Source organism: Ursus maritimus, unplaced genomic scaffold (genome assembly GCF_017311325.1).
Source record: "Ursus maritimus isolate PB19 unplaced genomic scaffold, ASM1731132v1 scaffold_15, whole genome shotgun sequence".
NCBI lineage: Eukaryota > Metazoa > Chordata > Mammalia > Carnivora > Ursidae > Ursus > Ursus maritimus.
The window spans coordinates 30,568,134-30,581,595 of NW_024423897.1; the positions used below are offsets into that span (position 1 = coordinate 30,568,134).

General features: G+C 45.9%; 1 long non-coding RNA gene and 1 other non-coding gene across 5 annotated transcripts in view; one reads left to right on the plus strand and one right to left on the minus strand.

Moving 5' to 3' along the window:
- LOC121102762 overlaps positions 1–13,462 on the plus strand; it is a 65,566-nt gene that overhangs the window by 14,747 nt on the left and 37,357 nt on the right. The window lies entirely within an intron of this gene.
- LOC103664657 overlaps positions 7,866–13,462 on the minus strand; it is a 45,584-nt gene continuing 39,987 nt past the window's right edge. The window contains exon 3 of the transcript XR_005834873.1: positions 7,866–8,504. This is a non-coding gene — a transcript (uncharacterized LOC103664657). The remainder of the gene's footprint in view (positions 8,505–13,462) is intronic.

Genomic DNA, 13,462 nt, shown 5'->3' on the forward strand with positions numbered 1-13,462 from the left:
GGGCAGCGTGCAGATACTGAGAGGAGGCTTGGTCAAATGCGCCAGAACTGCCGGGAATAAAGGCGATCTGGAGACTTTCTCTGTGCCACCAGCAGTTTGAAAAGCTGCTTAGATGGGCTTTCCTGGGAGTTGATACTGAGATTCTGACTGTGCCATAGCAGATCCAGCGGAGGTGAGTCCTATAGACCACGGGGCTGAGTGGGACCCAGAAAAGCTGGCACATGCTTTGCTGGTGGAAGCTGAGAGACCTGTGCCCTGGTATCCGTTCAGGCAGAGGTCCCAGAACTCTGTCCCCTCTAACCTTCACCTGGCGGTTTAGCCACAGTGCTTTCCTCTCTGACTTGGGTTGGTCCACTCCTTCCAAGCCGTGATGTTGCAGCTGCCAGCCCACCCAGTGCTGAGTCCGTGGTCCTGTAGGGTAGCTTTTCAGAATACTGTACTTCATTTTATTCCTAAGGGCTGCAGAGTTTTGGGTTTTCAGTTGTATATAATTTTCCCCAACTCTTTCCTGAAAAACTTGTGTATTTGTTTGTTTGCTTTAATAGACTTTCTTCTTTCAAATAGTTTTAGAGCCCAGCAAAATTGAGCAGAGAAGAGGGAGAGTGCCCATGTATTCCTCCCTTCACACTAGAATCACTACCCCACTGTCTACCTCATTCACCAGAGTGGAAGATTTATTCCAGTCTTTGAACCTAGGGACCACCTGATTTCAGAAAAGTTGTGCTGGAGAGTTCTATCTGTGTTAACATATCCCGTCAAATATGGGTGGTGACGGGCGTTCTGCTTTTCCTGAAACCGTGGAGGACCACTTAGCCATGTACAGTGCTGAACTAATACCCCTGGTTGTAAGCCTCGAACACTGGGGGTGGAACATTTATGGATGGGAAAAAGTAACAGAATGGAGGGCTTAAAGAATTTGGCAATTATGCGCTTGGCATAATACAATGTATTAATTCAGAGCAAGCATATAAGCATCACAGGTATCTGAGTGTTGTATTTTTTCTCACCATTTGTTCCTTTCTGGGCAGTTTTGTAAAAATAGATGATGCAACTCTCTGAGCCATGGTTTCCAGGAAAGGCAGTGAGGTACTGGGTACAGGTCTTGCCCCAAACAGCTGCTACAGTCTTTAACCATCATCAACCTTTGGTAATCCCGTTTGATTTATAGGTCCCAGATTTTAGGTAGAATGTGTTAAAGCAGATCAGAGACATCATATGATTGCACCTGTCAATCCTATAGCATCTATGCAGAACAGATCAGACCTTGTTCATAATGCCATCATCATGTCTTATAATTTTAACAAGAATTGTTTAATACCTTCTAGAAGTCAGTACTTGTTACATTCTCCCTGGTTATGGCAAAAGTACCATTTTATACTTGAATTCTTTACATGAGGATTCAAAGAAGTACCATGCATTGCATGTGGTTAATAGGTCTCTTAAAACTCTTGATTTATGATTCCCAGTTCACCTTTTTATTCTTGCCTTTCACTTCTGAAAAAGCAGGGTAATATAGCCTGTAGAATTCCCCACATTCTGGATTTGGCTGATTGATTGCTATGTGTTGCTTATTCTTTTGTCCCTCATAACTCTTGTATGGTGTTAGATTTAGAGGAGTGATTAGACTTAGACTGAATGTTTAGGGACAAGAATACTTCATAGGTGATGTTGTGTTTCCTTTTAATTAGGGGCCACATAGCCTGTGTTCTATCTCCCTGTTCATGGGTCCCACTGTTAGTGAGATTTGGAAATTGTTAGAGAAGCTCCAAGGTGAGAACCGTGCTTCAGTATAAGCTTTAGTATAAGAACTGCCTACAACGAAGACGAAAGGATGAGGAGAAGGTTGCTAGTGTAATGTGGAATCCTGACATGTTTCACTATGGACAATGCCTGGGAAGAGGAATAGGATATGGAAACAAGAAAAACTTCCATTCATTAAAGGATACATAAAAAAGTGATAAATGACACTCAACAGAAGATTAAGATAGAATGGCTGATGTATATATGATGAGAGGCTCAAATTCATTTTTTTTTAAAGATATTATTTATTTATTCTACAGAGATAGAGACAGCCAGCGAGAGAGGGAACACAAGCAGGGGGAGTGGGAGAGGAAGAAGCAGGCTCATAGCGGAGGAGCCTGATGTGGGGCTCGATCCCATAATGCTGGGATCATGCCCTGAGCCGAAGGCAGATGCTTAACCGCTGTGCCACCCAGGCGCCCCTCAAATTCATTTTTTAAAAGATATTTATTTATTTATTTGAGTGAGGGGGAGCTAGAGAGCATGAATGGTGGGGAGGTGTAGAGGGAGAAGGAGAAGCAGACTTCCTGCTGAGCAGTGAGCCTGACTCAGGGCGGGATTCCACGACCTTGGGATCATGACCTGAGCCAAAGGCAGAGGCTTAAGGGACTGAGCCACCCAGGGGCCCTTGAGCCATAATTTTTTTTAAAGAGGAAGATCTAATAAGAATAATAGGTTTTTTTATTGAGAATATTTTTAAAGAAGACAATAAAGATTTCCAAGCTGAGATCTCAAAGTTCTTGTTTGTCAAATGACAGGAGGCAGCTGCCCACAACAAGAAAAACAAGGAGTCAACCCACTCCAAGCAGATGGGGGAATCTCGGCAGTGTCTCCTGCCAGCTGGACCTGGAGGAAGGAGGTGCTCAAGAGGTCCCGGTTGTGAGGACTCTGTCTTGAGCTGTCTGTAGACATGAGTGTGGCCAGGGAAGCCTATCTGGGAAGGAGCCTGTCTGATTTGTGTGCTTTGCCAACTCTCCAGGTAGTGATTTGAGTTCCATGGGATTTGTGGTCACCCGTCTGGCTTTGGCATGTCCACCCTGTCTTCTGGTGTTCTGGGCCCTCCACCAATGTTCCTGGGTGGGCACCAGTGCAGCGACTTGCAGAAACTGCAAAGCATTCCAGTGGAAATCCTGGCTATCCCAGGAACATTTACACAGAACTGGACATTATTTTAAGTCGCTCCCTTTCACTGTTGTCACAGCAGAGGGTATGATTCAGTCCCTGTACTATTGAGAAGTAGGCACCTTTGAAACGTCACCAGATTGGAAACAGGGATTGTAAGCAAGCATGCCAACTCTGGAATCCAAGCCCATGAAGTCCACATTTTCCAGGCTTGTTGACTGGTTTTCCTGTGTCCAGGCCATGACGACCTTCCACCTTACTTCAGTGTTCTGACAGCAGGTCACCCTGGTTGTCCCCACTGGGATTTGGGGTTCTGAAGAGGTGGAGGCCGAAGGGACACTTGTTGGGGTTTCCTCAGCGCCTAAGGAAGATAGCTGCTCTGGGCCCCGGGGCTGCGTAGTTGGGTAGATGAGTTTGGAGTGGTGGAAACTCAGTGGAAGCAGCAGAGGAACAGTAAATACACCAGTCTGATTTAACAATTACAGCCTCCCTGTGTCACGTGGCTGCACCTAGCAGGCTTCGCTTCTGCTGGGTCTTGAAGCAGCATCCATGTGGTTGTTGGTACAAGGCAGACCCCGAGAGAAGGCGGGAGAGGTGGATTCAGTAGCTGCCCGGATTGTCTAACCTGGACTGATGCCCTGGAACCCCATGGCTGTCAAGTCAGCACAAAGCTCAAGATCTTCCTCTTGGCCCCCCTAACCTTGACCTGTACCTTCCCCTTGCTCATGCATCCTTCAAAATATTCAAGGAACAGGACTGACAGACTGACGTCTGCTCTCTGCACTCAGCTGGAGGGCCACACTCAGCTTCAAGAGACAACCCCCCACCGAGTGTCCTCCGCTGTTCCTTCCCTCCCCAGCAACACCTGGGACTTTGGAAAGAGCGTTCTAGTTCACCGCCAGCACTTCCTGCTCCAAGGCCACCCGGATCCCTTCCCATCCTGATGCCGCCGGTCTGAGAAGTCAGTCCTCACTGGAGCATAGGAAAAGGGTTTACTTGTTGTCTACACATTCAGTAAGAGACCATGACAATTACAAGTAAATCTAAAAGTTCCATATTATGGATGACATTAAGAGCGTTTTTTTCTAACTTAAAAAATGTCTAATAAGGCATTCAGGAGAGGAAAAATAAGGAATGCTCGCTACTGCAGTGTAAGAACTTCTACGGGAGGTGTTGCAGTCTTCCAGGGCATCGGTTGAAGGGGTGCTGGGGGCCACAACAACGCTGAAATTCTTTTCCTGTCCGGGTTCCACCCAGTTTTAAGGCCCGGTTTTCAGCAGCTTCCGGGGGCGGCCTGGGCTCCTGGCGGCGAGCTGGCCGTGGGTCTGTCCCCCTCCGCTGGCGCGGGCATCTCCTGGCTGCTTCAGGCCCCAGTGGGCAGCGCTGTCTGTCGCGTCTGCCTCTTGCGGCGGTGACTGTAGCTCCACCGCGGTTTCAGTCTGGACCCCTGGGTCCTGGCAGCGCTTGTGGCCCCTCTCAAGTGGGGGACCAGCTCCGGGCCCGGTGCAAGCTCGGCACAGCGACCCGCACGCACAGTAGCTCCCGTCCGCGCAGAACTGGGGGTGCTGGCAGGAGCGGCGGCTCAGCGCGGGGAAGTTGTTCAGCGCCCAGGCCCAGGCCTGTTCTCGGTTCAGGCCCGGTGGCATGTGGGGCTCTGGACGTGCCCGCCAGCAAGACAGCTCTTGGAGCGTCGTAAGATGCGGATCCATAGCTTCGGCCTCCTGGCCAGGCGGGGAGCACAGGGGGTCCAGGAGAAGAGGCCAATGATGGAGTCCGGCGAGTGCGCCCTTTTATACTGCTCTGGCGGGTCTAGGAGGTAGGAACAGACAATCCAAACACTTGGAGTTGATCTTTATTTGCCTTGCAAATTGCCTCAGAGCCTGATAGGATTAAGGAGAAAATCGCATCATTCTGGGAGGTGCTGTTGAAATTCGAAGGGTTTTGATGATTGAATCAGGCAGAGGAAGGATTGTCGGGTGGGGGAAGGGTCCAGTTACTGACAGCTTCCATTGGCTATAGAAAGACCTATGTTCCAGACAAGCCTAGACAAGTTACACTTACTGTATCTAATTCTCTTCCCGTGTATCAGAGAGTGTTGCCTGGTAGTGGAGATGAGACTCTGTTGAAGTTGGATCATAATCCAAGATCACAAAGCTAGTTCATGTGAGCACTGGACTGAAAATCTAGGTCCTTAAGCATGTGTCTCAGGTAAGGGAATGAGCAGAGGAATAATGAGGTTGGGTAGGGAAAAGGAGAGTCTCATACCTGCTTAGAATTGTAATTGTTTTATTTTTGTTCACACTAAATTACCTGAAAGGGACATTCAAAATTGCTATGATTTTCATACCCTGTAGGCAAATGGGTTGACTTAAAGTCACATTTTCAATAGTGTTTTTGCTGAACCCTATTCTTTTTGAATGCAAGTATGTGCATTCTTAGCTATTTTCCTTATTTGCTGTCCCTTTGTCCACAGCAAACCAATGCTATTTTACTTTAAATGTGTATTTTCCTATCAACCAGTCTTGTAATATGTGATTTATCTTTTGTGCGTGCTTTTATTTTCAATTCATGTACAAACTATTAGATTGTATGTTATTTTATTTATCATTTTGCACTCATTTGTAAATTTCTAACATCTTTACACGGACATTTGAGCTGTTGCTTCCAAGTCTGGCATATTCGTCTCTGATGAGTCTCTGCCACTCTTTACCTATCTGCTGTCCCCAGTGGGTACTCAGATTGCCATTCGGTCACCATCACCACCTATAGGAGTCCCTTACAGACCTGCGAGAGAATTTCTCTAGGCTGTGAACCCATGAGCAGAATTCTCCCATAGGAAACATATAAAGGTAATTTTACTGAGTTCTGCCAGGTTGCTCTTGAGCATGAATGCAGCATTTGCTTTCCAACCATTCATGAGGATTTTTCCATGCACACATTCCTCACAAGTCCTTGGAGAGACCCGGCATTGGAAGACTTACAGAGGTGGCGTGGTTCTGAAGAGATTAGCTGTGGTGGTGTCGGCCTGATTCACTGTGTTCCGATTTCTGCGTCTCTCTGGGTATGTGTGCTTTTGAGAGCTATTCTCTGGTATTCAGTCTAAAGTCTGTGGTAACCTTTCTGTTGGATTTGAAGTTATCTTTATCTGCTCAAACCCTTTATGCTTAAACTATTAAGTGTTTCTGTTACAAAAAATAAAAAAAAAAGAAATGATAGTGACCTCACATTCAGCTTCATACTATATTTTTATTTTTTAAAGATTTTATTTATTTGTCAGAGAGAGGGAGCGGCATGCAGAGGGAGAGGGAGAAGCAGACTCCCTGCCGAGCAAGGAGCCCAATGCAGGACTTGATCCCAGGACGCTGGGATCATGACCTGAGCCAAAGATAGACACTTTACCGACTGAGCCACCCAGGCATCCCAACTTCATACTTTAGCTTATTGCAATCTCTTTTCTTTTTAACAAACTTGATAGAATGGATCTAGATTTTCCTCATAAAAGTTTTTCTATTTTCTATTTTCAGGGTATTTCAAGAATTTTATTTTATTTTTTAGAGTTTATTTTTAAATAATTTCTACACCCAGCATGGGGCTTGAGCTTACAACCACGAGATCAAAAGTCACATGCTCTATCGACTGAGCCAGCCAGGCACCCCTATTTCAAGAATGTTAGTTTGCCATTGTCCATGATTTTTAGATGAGAAAAAGGTAAATATAAAAGAAAAAACAAATTGCCTTCATTACCGCACCTTGAAATTTTACGCTTTTCCTTTCTTTATAAGCCCTTCCATCAAGAATTAAATTATTTAAATAAAGATATTTTTATCCTTTCTGGATGTGTTAATTTCATTAACACAGGGATCTTGGGGCAGGAGCCAGGAGGGCTGCTTCCCAGGACCTCCTCTGATCCTGGTGGGGTGTCTGCTGATCCACTGGGGCCTGACTCTATGGCTTGGGGGTAGAGAGGGCAGAGAAAATGAAGATGTAGGAAGTTTCTTTGGCTAAACTCAGAAGAATTGTTCAAGCAGAAATATATCCTACTTAAGCGGATTCCCAGATTCCTGCATCATTGCATATCCACTCCCAGACTTGCCCAGATTTTAAGGCTGACTTTGTGAGGCTAGAATTGGCACTTCTTTGCCACTGGCCTCGTTGAACACTTTTTACCCTCCTGTCCAGGACCAAAGGAGAGAACTCTAAGTGCCTATTGCCTGCCGGTCCCAAGGGTAGCTCAGGATCAGAGCTTTGTCCCCTACCCTTCGCCCTTCTCCAGCTCAATACTTTTATTCAGAGTACTAAAGGGAGAGAAAAGGTACTTCCTCACATAGGTACCTTCCCTCTCCTCTCTTCCCTTTTATAATTCTGTCTACTGTTGAGAAAGAACACAAAACTTTTATGAAGGCCTATAAAAACAACATTTATTGTCTTATTAGTGACTAAAGGAAGAGAGATTTATAACTGAAAAGTCTCTCTAGAAGAAGATGAGCAAAATACAAATTTGCAGCCTGACCCTTCAGCTTTCCTAATGCCATGGTCACAGCTCACTGTTCAAAAGTAGCAGGTATTTGGAGCGGGAGAGGACAGCATCATTCTGAAGTCCTCACTGCCATAGATCTCAGTCTCCAGGGGTGAGTCTGGAGTTGGATGGATCTGGCTAAGAGCAAGCCAGGGCAGGTAGCTGTCTCAGTGTTCTGCAGTGCCCTGTTCTGGGGGGAGGGGGGGTGGTGGGTGGGGGGAGCTGACTGACTCCTTCTGGCTCATGGGTGATGACTCCTAGGCAGACAGGTCTAAGTCTGGTTTCAAAGTGTTCTGGGCTCTAGGCGAGTGTCTGTGTTGAGGGCAGGCCTGGCTCAGTGGCCCACACAGACTGGAAAGCAGTTCACCGTTGAAATATAGACTGTCCCACCATGGCTCCCCCAGCTTAGGGTAGAAAGGGAGTGGCCAGGGCCCCAAATCTTTTGAGCTCAGAGACAAAGGCAGCTGCGGTTCCAGCACCACCTCGGTGGCGGAATCCCAAGCCTGTTTCACACAGTGGCAAAAGGGCTGGTCCATGACTTCCGCCTTAGATCTGGAGAAATGGAGTGTCTGGATGGAGAGAAGAGGCAAAGGACTGAGCTTAGCATGGGAATTTATACTGTTTGCTCTCTTGTGCAGTCCCAAATTACAGTGCATTAAGTGAGGTGGTGACACTACTTTTTGAGACAAATTGCTTCAGAAGGCTGAGTCCGATGATGTTAAGTCGAAATGTAATCATATTGATCTCAGTTTATGAAATTAAACTGGTATCAGTGATTAACTGGATTAAGGTTGAAAACAAGAAAGACCACAAACGGGGTTATTGGTTGTGAAAAACCAGATGCATTCTGTGTCCTTTATGTGTGTGATGTCTGATGTTCTCATCACCTGAAATCAAAGCACAGGCTGCTAGAGCCGAGATGAAAACCTGGGTCTCCAGAGAGACTTCTGTAGAGGGGAGGGTTTGGAGAGGCGGTGGAGACCAAAGTAATTGATCAATTCTTCAGTCTTGACTTGAACTCTCAACTTCCTGCTTCGGTCCTCTACTTGGAACTCCTAAACTACAACTGAGAGAAGAGAGACAAAGGAGGTTTAGATATCAGAAAGTTACATATTTTGGATTGCAATTCTTATTTCAACTTTTACTAAATATATGTAATTATTACTTAAACTCGCTAAGCCAGTTTCTTTTTTTTAATCTGCGAAGGGAGGACAAAAAATACTAATTTCAAAAAGCAGCTGTGAGGATTTAATAAAATCATATAGGTAAGAAACAAAACAGAGGATCATTGGGGAAGAGAAGAAAAAATAAAACAAGATGAAACCAGAGAGGGAGACAAACCATAAGAGACTCTTTATCATAGGAAACAAACTGAGGGTTGCTGGAGGGGAAGGGGGTAGAGGAATGGGAATACTTGGTGATGGACATTAAGGAGGGCATATGATGTAATGAGCACTGGGTATTATATAAAACTGATGAATCACAGACCCTTACCTCTGAAACAGATAATGTCAACTAACTGGATTGAAATAGTTAAAAAAAAAATACAGGTGAGGGGACAGTTCTTGACGCACAATATAATTAAAAACCTTTGTAAAGGTATAATCATTCTTATTAGATTAATGCTATTATGGTAGAAGCCCATGGTTCTATCACGGTGCTTTTTTTCTTTTTTAAGATGTATTTATTTGAGAGAGAGAGCGCATGCGTGAGCAAGCACGGGGAGGGGGAGAGGGAGAGAAGCAGACTCCCCTAAATGCTGAGCTCAGGCGGGGCTCGATTCCCATGTTCCTGAGATCATGACCTGAGCTGAAATCAAGAGTCCCATGCTTAACCGACTGAGCCACCCAGGTGTCCCCTACTCCCTATTATGGTTGTTTTTCCAGACGAAGAACAAATGGAAAACGTGGCTTTTAAGAAATGTCTCTTATTTAAGTAGATTTTTACATTCTTGTATTGGATCCACAGTAAAATGATAGCCAGCATACCTATTCTCTGTTCAGCATTTTGCATGATCAGTTTCCTCTTCAATGTCACCAACATTGCATAATCATTCAGTTAACGGGCATGTATTGACAGCCTGCCCTTTGCCAGGTGTTGTGAAAGGAGCTACATATACTGAGACAGTGAAGGCCCATTTCACCTCTCCTGCCCGAAGCAGGTGCAGGATTTTGCAGCCCCAGAACTTGAGCTTACTCTGGGGAACTGCCCTCTGAAAAGCACTGAGCAGGCAGGAACCCCAGCCAGCCTCCCTGTGCACTGCTTGGCCCCACTGTTAAAGACCCTGGCAAGGTCTGGACACGAAGCCTGATCTTTGCCAGGCCAGTTGGGGCCCAAGCCCCTGTCGTGAGTCCGAGAGCCCGAAGCAGCCCCGGGGAAGTCCTGGTCCACCTTGGCCGGCCAGCGGAATGTAGGGGCCTGCAGGGGGGCTGGTCGTGCACCCAGAGGGATTTCTGAGCTTCTGCTATCTCCGACACCCATCCCCCCTGCTCCCAGCACACACACTGCCCGCCCTCGCCCCGCTGCAGGCCTCTGCGCTCCCAGCTCTCTTCTGGTGGGTGGGGAGCTGGGCGCAGCGCGGGGCCCCCGAGCCTGGCGTGCGCAGCCATCCGAGGGCCTCGGCGCGGAGCCCGGTTCCTTTCCGTGCCCTTCGTTTTCTACGCATTTAAGAAGTTTTCTGCTTTTGGTCCATAATAACGTAACAGGATTTGTCTCTACGGGGTTTAGAGATTTCGAGGGAATGTTTTTCAAGGAAATTTTAATCCCCGGCGCCTAAAGTAGCAGTCATTTCACTAATTTATTCGTTCAGCTGTGAAGCACGAGAGAGAGAGAGAAAAAAAAAAAAGAACAAAAAACCCCACCACTACCACAACAAAAAACCCTTCAGATGAACGGGAAAATGCAAGTCCTTCGCACCCGCCTCTTATCCTCCAGCTTAAGCCCTGACACGTTTTTGAAAATCATTAGCATGCGTTTCAAATCTAATTTGCTTAAAATAAGCCTACTGGCTCAAGGACGGAGCATCATTAGCTAATGAAAAGAAACAAAAAACATTCACATTAAGAACCAGCAGGCAGCTACTAGGCATTTAGAACAAAGCTTAAAACACAAAGTTAAACACAATAACGGGGAGCACAAACAGAGGGGATCCGAAGCGTTTTCAGCACAGGAAACGAAGTGACGTGATGGGTATGTTAATTAACTTGATTGTGGTAGTTATTTCGCATTGTACACAGTATATTAAATCCTTCTGTTGTACATCTCAAAAAACTTAAAAAAAAAAAGAAGGAAGTTTGAACCAGAGAGAGAAGCTTCCTCCAGATGAAACAAGTTTCCACCCTGTTCTCTCTCTTCCTATCGCCCAGTACTTTACAGCAACACAGCTAATATATCTATTACCCCACAATGCGCCCACAGCCATATCAGAATAACAGTTCCAAAACCAAGAATGCGATGACCAGAAATCACAATTTTGGGGCACTTAAAAGTCTTTGGTCTATTCCACTAGAGAGAAATAGTAAAATCACTGTTTTTTTTAAAGTCGCTTGAAAGAGTTCCTCCTGGCGTGGTCACGACAGAAATCTGTTCCACATTAAGGACCTTTGTTGTTCATTTTGGTTTCAATTCTTCAGAATTATTTTATATAGGGGCACCTGGGTGGCTCAGTTGGTTAACTGCCTTCGGCCCAGGTCACGATCCAGGGTCCTGGGATCCAGCCCCACCTTGGGCTTCTTACTCAGTGGGGCGTCTGCTTCTCCCTCTGCCTCCCCTGGCTTGTGCTCTCTCTCTCTCAAAAAAATAAATGAAATTTAAAAAAGAATTATTTTATATAATCAAAACAAAATTTTAAAGTATTCAATTTTCCCAAACCAAATCCACAGAGAGAGATTGACGATATTCATTTCCTTGTTTTTCTTCACTTAATATATTTCCAGCACCAGCTTCTCCCTTGGCTGCAATCCTTCCCCCATCTTACAGGATTCCATAAGGAAGTTCTCATTACATTTTCTTGTTGGTAAAGGACATAATTTGTGATAGAAAATTGAGATTTCTCCCTTCCACCAGTCTTCCTGATTTAGAATGAGAAAATTAGAGGGGTGAGGGCAGAGGGTGGAACAGGAGAAAAGGGATTCCCATTCAAGAATGAAGGAACGTAACCTTGATTAATAATTGAAAGCATTTGGATAAGTGGATTCTACTTTCCTGATTTCCTACCATTTGAGCTGAAGATAGACTCTCCTGATCTCATCCCTTATTTTGAGGTTTGTGAAAAGATGTTTTAGAAAATAGGGAAAAATATTTAAACCTGGCTAGAGTGGAAGGTAGTGATGATTCATAAAGTTTATTAATAATCGCTTTACAGATGATTGAACCTACAAGGTCTTTTTTTTTTTAAAGATTTTATTTATTTATGTGACAGAGAGACAGCCAGCGAGAGAGGGAACACAGCAGAGGAGTGGGAGAGGAAGAAGCAGGCTCCCAGCGGAGGAGCTCGATGTGGGACTCGATCCCGAAACGCCGGGATCACGCCCTGAGCCGACGGGATCACGCCCTGAGCCGAAGGCAGATGCTTAACGACTGCGCTACCCAGGCGCCCCTGAACTTACAGGGTCTTTACTGAGATTTAAAAATAGTTTTCACAACCTAAAAAACCCCTCCTTATTCTCCAACATCATTAAAACCTTGGAGTGCATTGAGAAATTTCAGACTGCTGTCTGACGGCTGTCTCCGCACTACTGTCCTGAGGACAAGTGTTTCTGACCGATTCCCAGTAGCAACCCGTGCGGAGTTTTGCTTACAGTCAGATATCACCCACTTCCCCGTGCCCAACCTGCCACGCTCCCAGCACATTTTCATACCTTCCCTAACAAAGACCTTTCCTACTGTCCTTTGCGCTGGCAAGTCGGTGCTGCTGTAATCGCCCACCAGAGGGTTTGAATTGTTCATGGAAAGCAGAAAAGACTCTCTCCCCCACCCTTCCCTCCCAGCGCGGCCCGAAGTGAGCTAGAATTTATAGTCTAACTTGCTGCATGTGTGGTCGGCAGACAGCGCAAGCATCACCTGGGAGCTTGTTAGAAATGCAGTATCCCAGGCTTCACCCCAGACCGACTGAATCTGAATCTCATCGGGGCCAGGTGATTGGTGTTCACCTTCGAACTGAGAAACACTGTGAGATCGGGTTCTGGGAGTTTGGGAACCAGCTCCTTGTAAGAGGTCTGGGGGACACAGAGGCCCGATGTGGTCGTCAGATCCTTGGTCACAGGCTTTGGAACACACATGGCACACTTGCTGCTCAGCCCAGAACCACTGTTCCCAGGAGAGGTCAGGCTCCCGCCTGCAAAACAGCTGACAAACGGGCCCTGTGATTCCAAGCCAGACAAAGCCAGAGTCCCCTCTTGGTAATCTCTAGGAGGTAACCCCCAGGCAGCTGAAGTACTGCAGTACCTCTCTCTCCTCCTCCCCCTCCTCCTTCCCCTCCACCCTCTAAGCTGAGGACAGGGCACCTGGGTGGCTCAGTCGGTTAAGCATCTGCCTTGGGCTCAGGTCCTGATCCTGGGGTCGTGGGATCGAGTCCAATATTGGGCTCCTTGCTCAGCAGGGAGTCTGCTTCTCCCTCTGCCCTTCACCCTGCTTGTGCTCTTGCTTGCTCTCTCTCAAATAAAAAAAAAAATAATAAAAAAATAAATGTGAGGACAGTTATTGGGAGTTATTGTGGGACTGCTTTCTGTTATTTGGGAGTTATTGTGGGACTGCTAGTCCACGGTACTTTATACACAAATTAAAACTGTTCGGTTCTCATTGGGCGGACTGAACTAGAGGTTGAATCCAGAGGCATATGGCAAGATCCTATGAGTGGGTAAAACGTCTTTTTAGTATGAATGAATATTGAATTTTCATTAAATGATTTTTCTATATCTGTTGAGGTGATAAGATTTTCTTCTTTTATTCTTTCAATGCATGGAGTTGCATTCATCAATCTATCCCTTGGATACACCCAAGTTTGTCTCAGTATATTTCTTTCTT